The sequence below is a fragment of the Schistocerca nitens genome, chromosome 1 (genome assembly GCF_023898315.1).
Source record: "Schistocerca nitens isolate TAMUIC-IGC-003100 chromosome 1, iqSchNite1.1, whole genome shotgun sequence".
NCBI lineage: Eukaryota > Metazoa > Arthropoda > Insecta > Orthoptera > Acrididae > Schistocerca > Schistocerca nitens.
Window position 1 is genome coordinate 389,025,455 of NC_064614.1, and position 19,926 is coordinate 389,045,380.

General features: G+C 44.2%; 1 pseudogene; it reads left to right on the forward strand.

The window, feature by feature from the left end:
- Positions 1–4,849: 4,849 nt before the first annotated feature.
- Positions 4,850–4,967, forward strand: LOC126207978 (5S ribosomal RNA; annotated as a pseudogene).
- Positions 4,968–19,926: the final 14,959 nt, after the last annotated feature.

The window sequence follows — 19,926 nt, forward strand, 5'->3', positions numbered from 1 at the left end:
AATGATAGCACTTGCTACTACAGTTCCTAAAACAACTGCATGGCGTACGTAGTTCTCAAATTTTTCGACAAATGCTTTTCTAGTGATGCATTCATTTGAACTGCAGGTTTCTTGAAAACCATGCTGAAGCGTTAAACTGAATATTGATGTAAACAAATTATATAAAGTGTTTTAGTACGACAATGATAATATATGACAAAATATTCTCGGGTTGACAGCCGAGTCAATGCGTTGTTCTCTGGTCGGAGAACAACGCATTGACTCGGCTATCAACCAGAGAAGATTTTATCATAAAGATTCGCAGAAAAAGCCTGCATTCTCATGATAATATATTCTTATTATTTTTAAAATCTTTGACATTTGTGGCTTGTTAAAAGTAAGTGTGATTGCAAGTTATATTTGGTGGTGGGGGGGGGGGGGGGGAGGAGTAGGCAGTAACAAACTGTGAAATCGTAATAACTCTACCCCCTCTTCCGCTTTTCCAGAACCTAACCCTACCCTTGTCTCCACACCTGACTCGGTGGATCTGCTCTTACTTAAGCCAAACATTTCTCTTCGAAACCTGCCGCCCTTTAGCATCAAAGTTAGGTAACCAGCAGGACAGGTTTGTACGTGCCGTACTGACCTCACGGAAAACGGAAACCGTTAGCCATATTTCCATGTATGGGAACAGCAAGGACAGACTTCTGAACATATTCCCTCTTGACCTAACAACAGCGATCGTGTTTCTTTTCGCTAACCTCACCATGTTAGCTCGTTTTTGACTCTTATGATTATCCTAGGCAGGACCTACCGTTAATTAGAATGATAAGTCTTGTCCTTAGCCGTGCTAATTAAACAGACATTTCCAGAAAAATAACTCAAATGTACCGAACCTGCCAACAACGTGAAGGCCGGCGCTACGCGGACAATGAATTCACTGTGGCGTTGCGGAAGCAGAAAAATGTTTGCCAGGCTGCCGAATTGTGCAAAAATCTTGGCTATTCTGCCACCTTATTTCATTCATAACACCGTTTATTTATTTATTTTCCTTTTTTAAATTTACAGAGTAACGTTACATTTACTGAATGAAATGAAGTTTCAGTCTTACAGTTATTTTAAAATGTCGTTCAAAAATGTCACGAATATTTTTAAATTTAATGTATTACTGTGACCATCACCTTTTAGTGGGTATGGTTCATATCTGATTAGTATTCTAAGAAATACGTCTGCTGGTTTGTACGCAGTTCAATTAAAATATGATTTATATATCCTACTGTTAGTCCATCTCACTCTTAGTAAGAGGTATTTCGTTCATGTATTCGGTGAAACTAGATGGGGAATGCCCTGTGGTTAAATATCATGCAAACTATGAAACTTATATTTGCCTTCATTGTTCGGAGCCAGATGTGTGTAGTGTCCCTTTTGCAATATTCACCATTATCGAGGTGAGACATCAATAAAAATGACTGTATGTGACTCAAAATGAACTGCAAACATCGATTTATCTGCGAAAGGTAATAACACTAACTGTAAAAATATACAATATAGATCGATAGATGCAGAAAAGACATTATTTTTATTGTATGAGATTATAATGTGTAAGTAATTAAAAGAAGTATTATTATCTTTGTAAGAGTATAAAACACAATGCAATGCTTATTCTTCTGTCTAGTCTGTGTTGTTCTGTTCGTTCTGGTGTTAGCTGGAATAAGGTACGCAAGCTATTGTGCTGCGCTAGCATTTGTTTCTGTCGTAACGTAATTGCAAATATTTAATGGTGTAAACTGTGTCCTAGTAAGAATATATTACTATAAAGCGATCTCCGTGTGTTACTTCAAGAACCTACGCCACATTTATCTTATGAAAAGAATATTTGATGAAAATTATTTAGCGAGTTTCCAGCTGCTGCGGAGCGAGTAACAGTGTTCTCTGACTGTTAACAATTAGCCGCCATTACGCGGTACATTTAAAAATATTTTTTCACAGCACAATGTCTGATAGCCGGAGCGGAAGAAATTATGTAAAAATATTAAGTGAGATTAATTGAAGGAATCCAGTGAAATAATTTTATTAAAACTTGTCTATTTTCTGTGATAGTAATAACTTCAGATCAGTAAACTGGAGATGAGGAATACTACGCTATTGCGTTTACAGTAATTTGCAGGGAGCCTGGCGCTCGATAAAACCAGATATAATACGTAATTGGCAACCTACAAAATTCATTATTTTGCTTATTATATCTCTTTTGTATTGTTTTGAAAGCTAAAGTAAAAACTAACTTCACTAAAAATCAGTAACAGATCACGATAAATCAAAGGACAAACAAATTTACTAGGAGAGTGTTTCCTCTAAATAAATAGTTACATTATTTTTTTAAGAGCTGTAATACAGGGCTTCGAGGGATTGTTCGGTTGCAGTTGTCCGTATGTGATGTTACTTAGTAAGTAATAAAAAAATGTTGTAAAAGGAAAAACCCCATTCCAAAAATTCGTAATGAGTAGTACGTATTTACTAGGGAAACATAACTGCTATTTTACATAACAAATACATTATTGCCACTGAAATTTTCAGGGAATCATTAGCGAAAATGTAGTGTTTTACGATCCTTCCTTGTTACCTTTTTCAGATGGTCTCTCTTCTTGTCCTAACACGAAGGATAGAAGTGATGTAAACCTATTAGATTACGTGATAAGATGAACCTGTATTTTGTATAATCTACATGTAAAATATAGAGTGAGAAATATAAGCGTGTTTAGCAATTGAAGGATTATCAATTACTGCAACCAGTGTCAATTCTGAATCAAGAAGGCTCAGCAACAGTAATGTCCGATCCGCCTCCATGACGGCCAGCATGGGAATAACTGTTGAAAGGGGTGTCGACATAATATATTTTAAAGGAAGCAGCAGAGGAATAAAAGCTAAAAAATAGAGCTTTTGCAATATTTACGAACACCGGACTGTGTGGGTGCGTCAACGAACTGATACACAAAGCAGCTCAAGATCGGCTACTCCACATAGCTTCATACTATTACGTAAGAAATACCTAATTATCTTTATATAGGCTAACTATATGCAGGATGAAATTATAGACCTATACGAAATAAAATCGTTATAACACCTGAACGGTTTGCGTTAGGACGTTCAAACGAAACGGTTGGCCGTGGGGCTTGATGGGAATTAGTTTACGTGTCTATGGTTTGGTTTAGCGACAAAACCAACCTTCAATTGGATGGTTTCGTCAATAAGCAAAACTGGCACATTTTGGGGACTGAGAATCCGTATTTCGCGATCAAGAACTCTCTTCGCCCTCAATGGGCGACTGTGTGATGTGCAATTTCCAGCCACGGAATAATCGGGGCGATATTCCTTGATGGCACGGTGGCTGCCGAACGGTACGTGAAGGTTTTGGAAGATGATTTCATCCCCATTATCCAAAGTGACCTTGATTTCGACCATATGCGGTTCATGCAAGACGCAGCTCGACCCCTTAGAAGCAGCAAAGTGCTTGATGTCCTGGAGGAGCACATTGGGGACCGCGTTCTGGCTTTGGGGTACCCTGGCATGGACCTCCATTGGCCGCCATGTTCTCCGGATCTGAACACATGTGGCTCCTTTTTGTGTGGCTATGTTAAAGGCAAGGTGTGCAACAATAAATCGAAAATCATTGCTGAGCTGAAAACAGCCGTTCGTGAGGGCATCGACAGCATCAATGTTGCGACACTTCAGCGGGTCATGCACCGCATCATCGCCTGTGATGGCAGGCGTATCAAACATGTCATAACCTAAATCCGAGTATCTGTAGTGACGTTTACATGTTGAATAAAGTGTGTGTACGCCGTATTTTGTAGCTAATTTATGTTTTTTTCATGTAGTTTAAAACATCTTTATTTAAATGAGTGTGTCTGTACTTAAATTGCAGAATGACTGAGATGAAACCTCTACGTTATTTGATTCTGAATGAGCTGAGTAAAACTGAGCATACTGAGCCTACTTTCTATTTACTTTTTCTTATCATGTCAACACTGACAATATTCTAGCGCAACGGAATCTGACTGCTCAAAAAAATTACAACCTGACTTCAAATAATTAATTCAAAAGGATGGCCCTGACTAAAACGAAATCCTAGCAATAACCTATACATTTCATTAAGCACTTACCTCACAAAAATCTTCATTACGCGAACTACTGCAATACAGCGAGTGTCAATACTGCCAGCTACATAAAAGATTCTAACCGCTAAAGCCACTACCTACTAATAGGCATGTGGTTAGCAAAGGAAAGATTTTGTTGCAAACCAATGTATTTTTTACCTTAATAATGTGACATCCAGTTCAAACAAGAATATAAATCGTCATTGACATCTAGTACAAAGATATATAATCATGAATGATATTCAACCTCCAAGTCGAACATGTACAGATCGTTAGCCTAAGCTAACACTTCAGACCTCTACCCTCCATCAATGCTAATTTCTTGGCTGTTCACCTCCAACTGTCCAACAGTACTTCCATCAGTGCTGGCGACTAACTTCCAACTGCCCAACACTACTGGCTATTAACTTCCAACAACGAGTCCGACCAGCCACAGAGTCGCCTACAAAGAAAGAGATCCAACGCAATGCGCTACACAGCGCTGCCAACACAGGAGCAGCCCACTTACAGGTAGAACATCTGTCGTCCTGAATGTATAGCCTTTTTCCCTGTAAGATCATGCACAACAACAACAACCTATAAATTATTTTATTAATTTATTATACATAGTATTTCCTTTTCGTAATTCGATGCCGCGTTATTCTTCTGCATAATGAAGCCCTCAGGTCTGATGGCGATAGCTTGATTATTTTAATTGTACTGTTATGAGCGGTGGAGGCAACGACCTTGCCGCAGTGGATACACCGGTTCCCGTGAGATCACCGAAGTTAAGCACTGTCAGGCGTGGTCGGCACTTGAATGGGTGACCATCCAGGCCACCATGCGCTGTTGCCATTTTTCGGGGTGCACTCAGCCTCGTGATGCCAATTGAGGAGCTACTCGACCGAATAGTAGCGGCTTCGGTCAAGAATACCATCATAACGGCCGGGAGAGCGGTGTGCTGACCCCACGCCCCTCCAACCCGCATCCTCCACTGAGGATGACACGGCGGTCGGATGGTCCCGGTAGGCCACTCGTGACCTGAAGACGGAGTGAGTGTTTTGAGCCGTGATTTTTGCTAGGGCTCCAACTATTTTATTATATTTACTTCGAGCGTGTCCTTTGATCACAAATATTTTATCTTTAACCCGGGATCTTGCTTTTCTTTGGAGGCTGTCAAAATATTTATTACCAGCGGATTTGTTTTCTTGGCAAAGACTGACGTTTCCACATCTCATAGCAAGCTTCTGCAATACTTTATTATCAAAATATTTTTCTACTGTATTCCACCGAATTGAGCGGCTCATAATCGTCGTAACTGACATCCTGACGGGATGAATTATTTATTCAACATTTCTGTGAGTTCCATCTGCCTCGTCTTCCAGTCTATGTATACAACCTACGGCAGAAAACATCATCTGCGAGACATCGCTGTTAGCCTACTCACGACCTGATCCCGCAACAGGAAGACAAAACACGTTCAAATGTGTGTGAAATATTATAGGACTTGACTGCTAAGGTCATCAGTCCCTAAGCTTACACACTACTTAACCTAAATAATCCCAAGGACAAACACACACACCACCGCCCGAGGGAGGACTCGAACCTACGCCGGGACCAGCCGCACAGTTCAGACTGTAGCGCCTCAGACCGCTCGGCTAATCCCGCGCGGCAGGAAGACAACATAGATCCTCGTAATAAAGGAAAAAATAACGGTCCCGTAGCAGAAAGATTAAAAATTTTATCATGCAAGACGTAAGAAAATGAGCTTTCTCGTCTGAAACGCGCAAGGCCGTTTACTAAAGAATTGACAAACGATTCGTCTGAGTCCCTGACTCGAGCGATCGAGGCCAGTTTTCCCCGACGAGGGCTTAAATCTTGGCTAGAGTAGCCATATATCGCTTGGATTACGGGTGCCACATGCCGACCTTTCGGTTCAGACGGAGTAAACAGCAGCACGGAGAATTTCCTTACGCGACGTTTTCGGCGCCAGCGTTCTGCGTTCCGCCGCCAGTGTTCCCCGTAAAGGCGGCAGGGAGGCCGGCGCGATGCGGTACGTACAGTGCGGTCCCTATAAGGGCACGTTCAGCCGTGCGCCGCGCCGCGCCGCTCCGGCAGGTTCCGGGAATGCGCGAGCACTGCGGGCGGCCACGGGAGCGCCGCGTGACGTCAGGGCCGGCTGTCGCGTGCCGGCGGAGAGCAAACAGCGGCGAGCAATGCCAAGGCCCGGCGCCAGATGCCGCGCTGAGTCACGCGCCAGAAGGTTCTGTGCCCGGCCCGCGCTCCGGCACGCGACACTCACTGGCTGCGACGCGACGACGTCAGGGCGCGGGCGCGGGCGTGGGCGTCACCGCCCGGCAGCGAAAAAGCGTCGCCTCGCCACGGAAAGCTGCTTCCGCATTGCGGAGCAAACTAACAAGCCTTCTGGTCTCGACTCCACCAGTTCTTATCTTTGGCTCGTTTCCAGATCTTTAGACCGGACCATCTACAACGGTGACATTGCCTTTGAGATAGTGTTATGACACGACCGCAGTTTAATTTACGTTTTCTGCGCTCGTTTTTGTTACTTAAGGACCGTGGGTGTCAGGCCGTCCTCGGAGAGTCAGCAGCCGCGCTGCGGTATGTGGTAGGGATGACGTGCGCCCCTGGGCTAACGGCGGACGCAGTGTAATCGCGTTTCAAGGCTGGTGCGAACATCTTGAATTGACAGGAATGAACGACGTGCATCCAGTGATTCACCAAGCGCTTTAAAAGGGACGTTGGAACCTACTGGATGTTCATATTGGCTCTGAACACTATGGGACTTAACATCTGAGGTCATCAGTCCCCTAGAACTTAGAACTGCTGTAAGATGACAAGAACTATGCCCCTTGCATGAAGTCATTAATGATCACCTAACTCACGTTGAGCGAACAGTAGGGCTGAACAAAAAATGACTGACAAGGCACAGTGCATCTTGTAGAGGGTATAGTATAGACATATTGGAATAATTAATGTCAGGTGATGGTTTTAAAGTAATTCACACAACATGAAAACTTTCTGGAAATCGTCGATTTAATGGAGGCTAGTTTATCCCAGGGAAGTATTCGAGTTGACCGTGGCCGGCTGGGGAGCGGCGAAGGGAAGCGACAATAGGCAGCTTATGGCAGCTCAAGCTCTGAGAAAGTGGTAACGCGGCGCGGCCTCCAGCCGCCTTAAGTAGTGACCCTGACTCCATGCTGGTGTACCGGGAAACAGACGGAGAACTTGTACACCTGTTGATAAATGTCCGTCTCCCGTATTCTGTGAAACATGCGAGAAAGCCGCACAAAGCTACGGTGGAGCGGTCAACAGAAGTCAAAATATGCGTGTTTGTGACTATAGCAACTTCACGCTGAATTCACGGTCCGCAGAGCGTGAAGTAAATCAGGTGAAGGGCGACAGCATGAAATATGCCGGCCTCCGATGGGAATGTAGGACCAAGGAATTTGAAGTACTCTCCTGGGAGTCAGATGCTAACCTTGATGGGTGGCCTGGGGGGAGCTAAATAGAAGAAGTTGAGAGGAAGGGAAATTTTGTGGGAATTTGTTCACTTCCCAGAGCAGGCACTGGTCGGCGCTGGGAAGTGACGCATAATTAACATGACTTGCGCTGCAGTTGGCGTAAGTGATTTTGCTGGATGGGAAACCGAGGTGAAGAGCGGACTGGCAGAAGTCTCAGTAAAGGTCGTCCGTTCCCAGCTTGCCTAGAGTGCGGACGTGGCGTTCTTTACTCAGCTTGCCTGAGAAAGAGTGAGCATCTCTGCAGTTTAGGGCTTAGAACGATTGAGCTTGGAGATAGAAAGTTTTGGTTCAGCTATGTACTGAGCAAGATAGCTAGGACTGAATAGACGAGCGCAGCCTTGCAGCACCACGAGGTCGGCCGACGTCCACACAATGACGCCGCTCCGCCACGCTGGATTCGGTGATATTGCGCCCGCTCTGGCCACTGATTAATTTGTTGGATCACGTCGGCAAAGTTTCCACGAGGGTTTCATGGGCCGCGTACTGTAGAATTCTTCTTGCACTTCGCATTACGCCTGGGTCAGTCGATAGGAATTACTTTTGAATTATCAAGCTTTACTCCACGCAAACGCAATGTATTACTACTGCCTGGTAGGAGAGTCATGTAATGTGATGATTGAAGGTCGTGAGTTAAAATAAATTAGTGAAAATCGACTGCATCTGTTTTCAATCAAGCAGTTGAAATCCCAAGTCACTTTCTTAACTAATTTTATGTTCAACATTTGCATCTGGTGTTCAATAGCTGCATATAACATCAATGTGCACCCCTTTTTAATTAAAAGTGATCAATTCTGAATCAATTAATGTCAACACTGCCACCGCAGTTCAATCAGGAGTCACAGGGCCTTATTATGTTCTTTGCGTTATCCGATATTGTGGCAGTTTTACACTCTCTGTTGATCTGTTAGTCAATTAGCTTGGGTGAACACACGCCAAAACCAGATAAGTGATGGGTGGGGTGTTACGCTACTTAAACCTAACTAACCTAAGGACATCACACACATCCATGCCCAAGGCAGGATTCGAACCTGCGACCGCGGCAGTCGCGCTGTTACGGATTGAACCGCTCGGCAACCGCGGCCGGCTACTGGATATTATTTAGCACTTACATATTCTACGCAGGCCGGTGTGGCCGAGTGATTCTAAGCGCTTCAGTCTGGAACCGCGCGACCGTTACGGTCGCAGGTTCGAATCCTACCTCGGGCATGGATGTGTGTGAAGTCCTTAGGTTGGTTAGGTTTAAGTAGTTCTAAGTTCTATGGGACTAATGAACTCAGATATTAAGTCCCATAGTGCTCAGAAACATTTGAACATATTCTACAGTAGTAGCCTAGACTCTTTCAGAAAACCAGCACCAATCGTATTATTATTGTCACTGTGTACATGCATCCAAGAAGTACTAGTGATAACTAGTCTCTATACAGAGGGTGTTTCAGCAAGATTCAATCCATTTCACACGACTAGTCCTTTCAAAAAATTCCGAGACTAATTTTATTTCTGGCATAGAACCGAAGTAACTACGCAGGTAGCTTGAATTATCAACTGTAAACACTAGATGTGTATTCGATCAGTGTGTTGTGAGCAGACAGTGTTTAGAAGTGGACGTGGGGCCGTAGTGTCAATGTTGCTTGTCATAAATCCCAACATCTCTAAATCACATATTCAGGACCTTCTCCAGAGTGTGTTGAAGAAGAGAAAATTGTGTGGGAAGTTTATCCGGTACAACTTCACTCCCGATCAAGAACAATGACACGCGGTCGCCTGCCGCGACTCGATTGAAATGAAACGATTGCAGTTCATTTTCTGAGTGAGATGTTAACAACTGCTTACCTGCTCTTTCTAGCAGAAGTAATTTCCTAACCTCCTTGACTGATTTATTAACTTGAGTAAAAATAGTCGCTATAAAAATGTAAATGTCTTGTGACTAGGGCCTCCCGTCGGGTAGACCGTTTGCCGGGTGGAAGTCTTTCGACTTGACGCCACTTCGGCGACTTGCACGTCGATAAGGATGAATCGAACCCGCGCCCTTAGGATTGACACTCTGTAGCGCTGACCAGTTTTTTTTTTTTTTTTTAATCTTATTTTGTTCCATGGTGCTCATTGCATTTCTTCGGGGATGACATCCCTTGACGCCCTTCAAGTTCATCGTTGATATATTCACTCAGTTTTACATTACAGTGTGATAGCTAACCCTCTGACCCAAAACGCTGAGCTACCGTGCCGGCGTCACTCAGCTACCGGGGACGGACAATAGTCGCTATGATGACGTCATCACATCTCTGAACTGACGACATTGATAAGGTCCGGCCTGTTTCTAGCTACAAAGTCTAAGATATCTTCATTGAGTGTGGGCTGCCAAACTAGCAGCTCGAGACAGTTTCCGGAAAATGGTTTAAAAGTACTTCGTATGACAGTTTGTCTGACCTCCTGCAATGAAGCAATAAGCATCCCAGTCTTTACTAGGTAGTTTAAAGTCGCCTCCAGCTAGTATTGCATGATCTGGATATTTATGGTCTATTGACCGTAGACTTTCTTTCAATTACTCAAGAACTGTCACAGCGCAATTGGATGGTCCGTAAAAATATCCAACAACTAACTTCGTTTCATCTAGACCTGTTACATGCAACCAGTTAACTTCGCTGTCACACTCAATTTTAACCTCAACAGGGACAATATTTTTGTCAACTGCAAAGAACACTCACCCTCCTATGGCGGTCCTCCCGATAAAGGTGCCATGTTGTTGTTGTTGTGGTCTTCAGTCCTGAGACTGGTTTGATGCAGCTCTCCATGCTACTCTATCCTGTGCAAGCTTCTTCATCTCCCAGTACCTACTGCAACCTACATCCTTCTGAATCTGCTTAGTGTATTGATCTCTTGGTCTCCCTCTACGATTTTTACCCTCCACGCTGCCCTCCAATGCTAAATTTGTGATCCCTTGATGCCTCAAAACATGTCCTACCAACCGATCCTTTCTTCTAGTCAAGTTGTGCCACAAACTTCTCTTCTCCCCAATCCTATTCAACACCTCCTCATTAGTTACGTGATCTACCCACCTTATCTTCAGCATTCTTCTGTAGCACCACATTTCGAAAGCTTCTATTCTCTTCTTGTCCAAACTGGTTATCGTCCATGTTTCACTTCCATACATGGCTACACTCCATACAAATACTTTCAGAAACGACTTCCTGACACTTAAATCTATACTCGATGTTAACAATTTTCTCTTCTTCAGAAACGATTTCCTTGCCATTGCCAGTCTACATTTTATATCCTCTCTACTTCGACCATCATCATTTATTTTACTCCCTAAATAGCAAAACTCCTTTACTACTTTAAGTGTCTCATTTCCTAATCTAATTCCCTCAGCATCACCCGATTTAATTTGACTACATTCCATTATCCTCGTTTTGCTTTTGTTGATGTTCATCTTATATCCTCCCTTCAAGACACTGTCCATTCCGTTCAACTGCTCTTCCAAGTCCTTTGCTGTCTCTGACAGAATAACAATGTCATCGGCGAACCTCAAAGTTTTTACTTCTTCTCCATGAATTTTAATACCTACTCCGAATTTTTCTTTTGTTTCCTTTACTGCTTGCTCAATATACAGATTGAATAACATCGGGGAGAGGCTACAACCCCGTCTCACTCCTTTCCCAACCACTGCTTCCCTTTCATGCCCCTCGACTCTTATAACTGCCATCTGGTTTCTAAAGGGCTCTGAGCACTATGGGACTCAACTGCTGTGGTCATCAGTCCCCTAGAACTTAGAACGACTTAAACCTAACTAACCTAAGGACATCACACACATCCATGCCCGAGGCAGGATTCGAACCTGCGACCGTAGCAGTCGCACGGTTCCGGACTGCGCGCCTAGAACCGCGAGACCACCGCGGCCGGCATCTGGTTTCTGTACAAATTGTAAATAGCCTTTCGCTCCCTGTATTTTACCCCTGCCACCTTCAGAATTTGAAAGAGAGTATTCCAGTTAACGTTGTCAAAAGCTTTCTCTAAGTCTACAAATGCTAGAAACGTAGGTTTGCCTTTTCTTAATCTTTCTTCTAAGATAAGTCGTAAGGTTAGTATTGCCTCACGTGTTCCAACATTTCTACGGAATCCAAACTGATCTTCCCCGAGGTCCGCTTCTACCAGTTTTTCCATTCGTCTGTAAAGAATTCGTGTTAGTATTTTGCAGCTGTGGCTTATTAAACTGATAGTTCGGTAATTTTCACATCTGTCAACACCTGCTTTCTTTGGTATTGGAATTATTATATTCTTCTTGAAGTCTGTGGGTATTTCGCCTGTCTGATACATCTTGCTCACCAGATGGTAGAGTTTTGTCATGACTGGCTCTCCCAAGGCCATCAGTAGTTCTAATGGAATGTTGTCTACTCCCGGGGCCTTGTTTCGACTCAGGTCTTTAAGTGCTCTGTCAAACTCTTCACGCAGTATCTTATCTCCCATTTCATCTTCATCTACATCCTCTTCCATTTCCATAATACTGTCCTCAAGTACATCGTCCTTGTATAAACCCTCTATATACTCCTTCCACCTTTCTGCCTTCCCTTCTTTGCTTAGAACTGGGTTGCCATCTGAGCTCTTGATATTCATACAAGTGGTTCTCTTCTCTCCAAAGGTCTCTTTAATTTTCCTGTAGGCAGTATCTATCTTACCCCTAGTGAGACAAGCCTCTACATCCTTACATTTGTCCTCTAGCCATCGCTGCTTAGCCATTTTGCACTTTCTGTCGATCTCATTTTTGAGACGTTTGTATTCCCTTTTGCCTGCTTCATTTACTGCATTTTTATATTTTCTCCTTTCATCAATTAAATTCAATATTTCTTCTGTTACCCAAGGATTTTTATTAGCCCTCGTCTTTTTACCTACTTGATCCTCTGCTGCCTTCACTACTTCATCCCTCAGAGCTACCCATTCTTCTTCTACTGTATTTCTTTCCCCCATTTCTGTCAATTGTTCCCTTATGCTCTCCCTGAAACTCTCTACAACCTCTGGTTCTTTCAGTTTATCCAGGTCCCATCTCCTTAAATTCCCACCTTTTTGCAGTTTCTTCAGTTTCAATCTGCAGTTCATAACCAATAGATTGTGGTCAGAATCCACATCTGCCCCTGGACTACTCAAATATCTCAGAGCTTCTGACTTCGAGTTTTAGCCATCTCTCAGACCTAGGAAAAATTTTAGCGTGGGAACATTCTTAGAGGGCAGTAAATTCGAGAACTTTGTTTCGAATATTTTGACAATTTACTGATAAAATTTCGACGGTAGGAGTGCCTTTACTCTTGTAAGCTTATTTGTCCATCGCTGACATAGAAGACCGCAAACCTTCTTTCCTTCCCGTCTGGGCAAGGTGTGCAGTGACTAGAGTACAAGTAAAGCTTACTGGGACAGGGTAAATGCTAGCTACAATGAAGTCGATAATTCGATTGTAATACTGGCATTTTAATTTGCTATCCCCCACAACTGACAAAATTTACAAAAGAAATGTGAATTTCTTCGTCCACCCACACACTCCTGAGAATGGCACATTAACAATTTGCAATTACGCGCCCCTGTTACCGGCAGCTACGTTGATAAATACTCGGCACTTCGCAAGGATAACTACCAGATCAACAATTAGGTAAGTTGTTGGAAGTGGTCAAGCGTTGGTGAAAATCTCTCTTCTGAGCACACAAAGAGCTCTAACCGCAGAACTCTGCACGGAACACGCGTTGGTGCAGTTCTGCGATACAAACCGTGTATCTCCCTTCGAAGACGATGGCTAAGACGCCGTTTCCAAGTCCGTACTGCTCGATGGCTGAAGGCGAAGTCCACCCTCTCCACAATTCTCCCGTCTCTCAAGCGTACGAAAACGCGGCGGAAGAATACTCAGTTTCGGCCAATGTCGAACGCTCTATCATCGCCGAAATCCCTCCAACGGCATTTCTGAGATCTACCCAATGATCGAGTAGGTCATATCGCCCATAGGCAAACGAAATTCCCGTCTTCGCCACGTGTTGCCCAGCACAGGTGACTCCGGATGCCGGGCTACCCCCAAAAGCGCCGTATTGTCCCGCGTTTCCGGTGACGGCTACCTGGCGCCCACAGCGGCCCGGCGAGCTACGGCCATCTGCAGACTTTATATTCTACAATCCTCAACTCCCGACACTTTTCACCAACGCTTTAAGTTAGTGGCTCAATCATACAGATATGCAGGGAATAGTGCTCGAGAGTACCTCATATTTATCATAATTCAATAGAGTCATGATCTGATACCTTTGCCAGTCCCTTTATTATTAATACTAATGTTGGTAAGCTAACGTGTAAGTGCCCATGTCCTGGCACCTTACACTCTGAACGCGGTCTGATTTTTCTATCTGCGTATCGACTGGCTACTGTTCATCAGGGTACCACACATTATCGCCTGACCTAGAAAGCCAACATGCGCACTCCACAAGTACTCTGCTAACCGAGTAGCTGCTTCCTTTGTGTGCTGCATCCCTGACTTTTCAGGAAAAGACCAGCAATTTCCCCCTCCTTCTTCCGATAACGCAGCTGCAGAAATCTGCAGCCAAGGCCGTCACAGAATAGACGAAACCTTTGGTTGAGACCTTCCACTCGGCACCAAACAAAACAGTGGTGCAGATTGCAAACTCTGCTTCCACCCTGTGCGCGAGGCCAGCAGCATTCACCACCTCCGCCAGCCACCTGTACGAACTGAGAATGCCCTCAACCCTTGCGACGGGCAGGCGAACGCATCCTGCACGCTCGATAGAATAGACAAGGCCGCCTCTACATCCTGGATGAGGTCCCCCCAGCAGACACACCGAGTGCACATTGGCTTTCTTTCTAGCCATGGACACTATTTTCCTCAGGGGTTCAATAAAGCGCCTAATGTTGGAGAGCCCGATAACTATGAAGCCCCTGCCCATGTGTGCCTGCTCGGACCCTTGCGAAGCAACAGCAACCTGTTCCCTCAAAGGAGGTGCCTCATACATCGCGCCATATTCTCCTCCACCACTACACCCCCAGGCGACAGCCCGAAGGCGGCTGACCGCAGCCGAAACCTCATTCAGCTGTTTGCGAACTGCAGCCAGCTCCTCCTGCGTCTGCACACAGCAAGCACACATCCCACTCATAACGCGAGATTAAACCTCTTAAATACAAAAACATACACAAAATTTAAACAATATACAGTATACTACTAAGAAAACGCAGGAAAAGCTAAATACGTAACTTGCTGCCCTGGGGATATGTCATAGGCGAGAGCTGGAGCTGTACTGAGCGGCTAACTACGCTGAACAATACGCTCAATTGTCTTCATATTACAGGCCATATCCTTAACATCGGTTTGCTGCAGAATTCTAGAACATATCATGAATTCCAAATGGTTCAAATGGCTCTAAGCACTATGTGACTTAACATCTGATGTCATCAGTCTTCTAGACTTGTTGTTGTGGTCTTCAGTCCAGAGACTGGTTTGATGCAGCTCACCATGCTACTCTATCCTCTGCAAGCTTCTTGATCTCCCAGTACTTACTGCAACCTACATCCTTCTGAATATGCTTAGTGTATTCATCTCCTGGTCTCCCTCCACGATTTTTACCCTCCACGCGGCCCTCCAATGCTAAATTTGTGATCCCCTGATACCTCAGAACATGTCCTACCAACCGGTCCCTTCTTCTTGTCAAGTTGTGCCACAAACTCCTTTTCTCCCCAATTCTATTCAATACCTCCTCATTAGTTATGTGATCTACCCATCTCATCTTCAACATTCTTCTGTAGCACCACATTTCGAAAGCTTCTATTCTCTTCTTGTCCAAACTATTTATCGTCCATGTTTCACTTCCATACATGGCTACACTCCATACAAATACTTTCAGAAACGACTTCCTGACACTTAAATATATGCTCGATGTTAACGAATTTCTCTTCTTTAGAAACGCTTTCCTTGGTATTGCCAGTCTACATTTTATATCCTCTCTGCTTTGACCATCATCAGTTATTTTGCTCCCCAAATAGCAAAACTCCTTTACTACTTTAAGTGTCTGAATTCCTAATCTAATTCCCTCAGCATCACCCGACTTAATTCGACTACATTCCATTATCCTTGTTTTGTTTTGTTGATGTTCATCTTATAGACTTAGAACTACTTAAACCTAACTAACCTAAGGACATAACACACGGCCATGCCCGAAGCAGGATTCGAACCTGCGACCGTAGCAGCAGCGCGGTTCCGGACTGAAGCACCTTGAACCGCTCGGCCACAGCGTCCGGCTTATGAATTACAATATAATTAATCTCCTAGAGACTGAAAAGCTTATGTCCACAAACCAGCACCGTTTTAGAAAGTATCCCTTGTGTGAAGTTCAGCTTGCCCTTTTCTAGCATGATACACTGCAAAGTGTGGATGATGGGCAACAGGCAGATTCAGTGTATGTAGATTTTTCAGTATATCTAGATTTCTCGAAAGCATTGGACACAGTACGCCACTACAGACTCTTAACGAAGATACGAGCATACGGAATAGGTTGCCAGATATGTGAGTGGCTCGAGGACTTCTTAAGTAGTAGAACCCAATGTGTTGTCCTCGACGACGAATGTTCAAAAATGGTACAAATGGCTCTGAGCACTATGGGACTCAACTGCTGTGGTCATCAGTCCCCTAGAACGTAGAACTACTTAAACCTAACTAACCTAAGGACATCACTCACATCCATGCCCGAGGCAGGATTCGAACCTGCGACCGTAGCAGTCGCACGGTTCCGGACTGCGCGCCTAGAACCGCGAGACCACCGCGGCCGGCGACGACGAATGTTCTTCAGAGGGAAGGTTATTGCCAGGAGTACCCCAGGAAAGTGTGATAGCACCGCTATTATTTTCTATGCACGTAAATGATCTGGCGGACAGGATGTGCAGCAATGTGTGGCTATTTTCTCATGATGCTATGGCATCGAAAATGAGTGACTATAGGCCGGCCAGAGTGGCGGAGTGGTTCTAGGCGCTACAGTCTGGAACCGCGCCACCGCTACGGTCGCAGGTTCGAATCCTGCCTCGGGCATGGATGTGTGTGATGTCCTTACGTTAGTTAGGTTTAAGTATTTCTAAGTTCTAGGGGACTGATGACCACAGCAGTTAAGTCCCACAGTGCTCAGAGCCATTTTTTTTTTTTTTTGAGTGACTGTAGGATGATACAAGATGACTCAGACAAAATTTCTAGTTCATGCGATAAATGGCAGCCGGCTCTAGAAGTACAAAAGTGTTTGTTAATGCGGATGAGCAGGAAAAACAAACCCGTAATGTTCGGACACAGCATTAATAGCGTTCTGCTTGACACAGTCACGTCGTTTAAATAGCTGCGTGCAACGTTTCAAAGCGATATGAAATGGAACGAGCGTGTAAGGGTTGTGGTAAGGTTTATTTGTATAATTTTAGGAAAGTGTGATTCATTTGTAAAGGAGACCGCATATATGCCGCTAGTGCGACGTATTCTTGAGTACTGCTCCAGTGTTTGGAATCCGCACCAGGTCGGATTAAAGGAAGACATCCAAGGTGTTTAGAGGCAGACTACTAGGTTTGTAAATAACAGTAATAACGCTCAACACTCAATAACCATTCAAATTGCCATAAAAGTTATAAAAAGTCAGGAATGATGAGATATTTCCAAAAGCTACACCATTCTCGACTTTTGAATTGTTAAAATTTTTATGATAATTTGGATGGTTATTGAGTGATGATGAGTGCCGTTATTGTTATCCACAATGCCTTCGAGCTGTGGTTGCCCTCCCCTGCAAGTTTTGTTGCCGGTAGGTACGAACAAGTGTTACGAAGATGCTTCGGGAACCAAAGCGGGAATCCCTGGAGGGAAGGCGACGTTGTCTTGGAGCGACGCCATTGAGAGAGTTTAGAGAGCCGACATTTGAACCTGGCTGCAGAACTATCCTACTGCCACCAATATACATTTCACGTAAGGACCGCGAGGATAAGATACGAGGCATTAGGGCTCATATGGAGGCGTATAGATAGCCGTTTTTTCCTCAACTATCTGCGAACGGAATAGGAAAGGAGATAACTGATAGTGGTACAGGATACCCTCCGGCAAGCACAATACGGTGGCTAATGGACTCATTTAAGTTCGTACAACACACACGCCACTTCACTCACCTCACAGCGCTTCATTGCTATCCGTCGTACTTGTATTCTTGCACATACATCAGTAACCGTCACTTGCATGTCACATGTCACATTTCGCTTCCCCCAGGCAGCGTCCATTCCCATCCCTCCCTCACAATTTGCTAATTACATCCTCACGAATAGAGGGCGTCTAAAATTCACAGCCACAAAATATCAATGATACGCTTCCTGTCCGTGTAAATATTGGTATATAGGCCAAGTCCTGTCATAAAACGAACTACAACTTTCCTGGGATTGGCGTGATTCACTTACAGTCAAGATCGTTGATGTCCGGGAAGAGACTTTGTACATGGTGTCCCGTATTTCCACTGTCCCAATTCAGCCGTCATTCATCAAATGCCCAGACCTGACTTATTACTTATTCTAGAACCTGTAATATCTTGCATTTTATGCAAGCTAACCAATACGTTGCTGCAAGATATCTTACAGTGATATCAGCGAGCCTAATGCCCAGAAGGGCGAGGAAAGTCTATGCTGGTATGGTACTGAAGGCTCCCGTCAACGGTGGGACACCTCTTAGCTGGTGCGTCGTACCAGTCTAAGCTTGTGAGCGCAAGTACTTCCAGCAAATCCCTCGGTGGCACTGTGGTATACTTCCACAACCTCCATTGCTAAGTGGCATCTGATACTGCAACACTAACAGCTGATAGGAACAAGCTGTCACATCCGTATTCAGCCGAGAATTATCTGCTTCAACCGCATTCTATACTGCATGTTACATAGCAGCAAAACGCAGCAGTTTTAAGTGGCAGAGGACTCGTAATACGCATTCATATTTTCTTGATCTTAGATGCGTATTGTCATTCTCATGTATTTTGAAGTAGTCATGTACAGTGACACTTTCTTATACGCCACTGTTGCTAGTCTTTCTTATACGCCACTGTTGCTAGTCTGTTTCACATGTTCATATTCAAGCGAGGCTTCCAACAGATTCTTTTATATACAGTTTACAGTGAATTAAGAATTATGGCCCTTCATTAGTTTGCGTCCCTTGCAATAATCATAGCTACTCAGTTCATCCTCATTTGGATTTGCAGCACCTTGTGTTCACCATGTTTGCAGTTAAAATTTTAGGATGTAAGATCCACCAGTTATACAAAACACCGTTTTTTCCAAGTTCCCAAACATGTTTCAGCACCAATGCGCCATCATCAGTGGGTTTCCGTTTTTTTAATCTGAAACGTGAACATTTTTACTAAATGATTACAAAATAATATGGACATTTAGTTCAAACAATAATTCGTTTCCTTTTGTTAATACCTTTACACTTGATGTGCATGATTCTTCAGGACCACTTGTGTATTATCTATTACAAGTAGCTTGTCATCTGCATTGTCCGCAGTGTCTCATCACACTTTTCCATCCGTCGCGTAGGGACGTTTAGCTCTGCGGCCACTCTGGTGCTATTGGAGAGGAGTAGGCTACTTGCCGGCACCGGGTTTCACCCTCTACCTTCTCTCATCATACAACGCAGACACGGCACGACACTACAAATACGCCTTACGGTCCATTACACATATCAGATACATTTAAAACACACATCATTCACGCTCTGTAAAGGAAAAATGCAACTGTCGGAGAAGGACAGAAAAAACTTTGCGACTACGAGGATGGACCAGCCCGTCGGGATCTCCCAGCCAACAATGATATACGTCCTTAATTCTTACGTAATATATGGCGCAATCCTCTTGGAAAGTATAACCTCACAACCACTCTCACGGTGATCATCAAAAATACTCCCATGTCACTTTGAAAGGCTGATATAAAGGCAGATTACTACACTGACAAGCCAAAGAAACTGGTACACCTGCCTAATATCGTGTAGGGCCCCCGTGAGCACGCAGAAGTGCCGCAACAGGACGAGGCATGGACTTGACTAATGTCTGAAGTAGTGGCTCAAAATGGCTCTGAGCACTATGGAACTTAACATCGGAGGTCATCGGTCCACTACAACTTAGAACTACTTAAACCTAACTAACCTAAGGACATCACACACATCTATGCCCGAGACAGGATTCGAACCTACGACCGTAGCAGACGCGTGGTTCTGGGCTGAAGCGCGTAGAACCGCTCGGCCACCGCGGCAG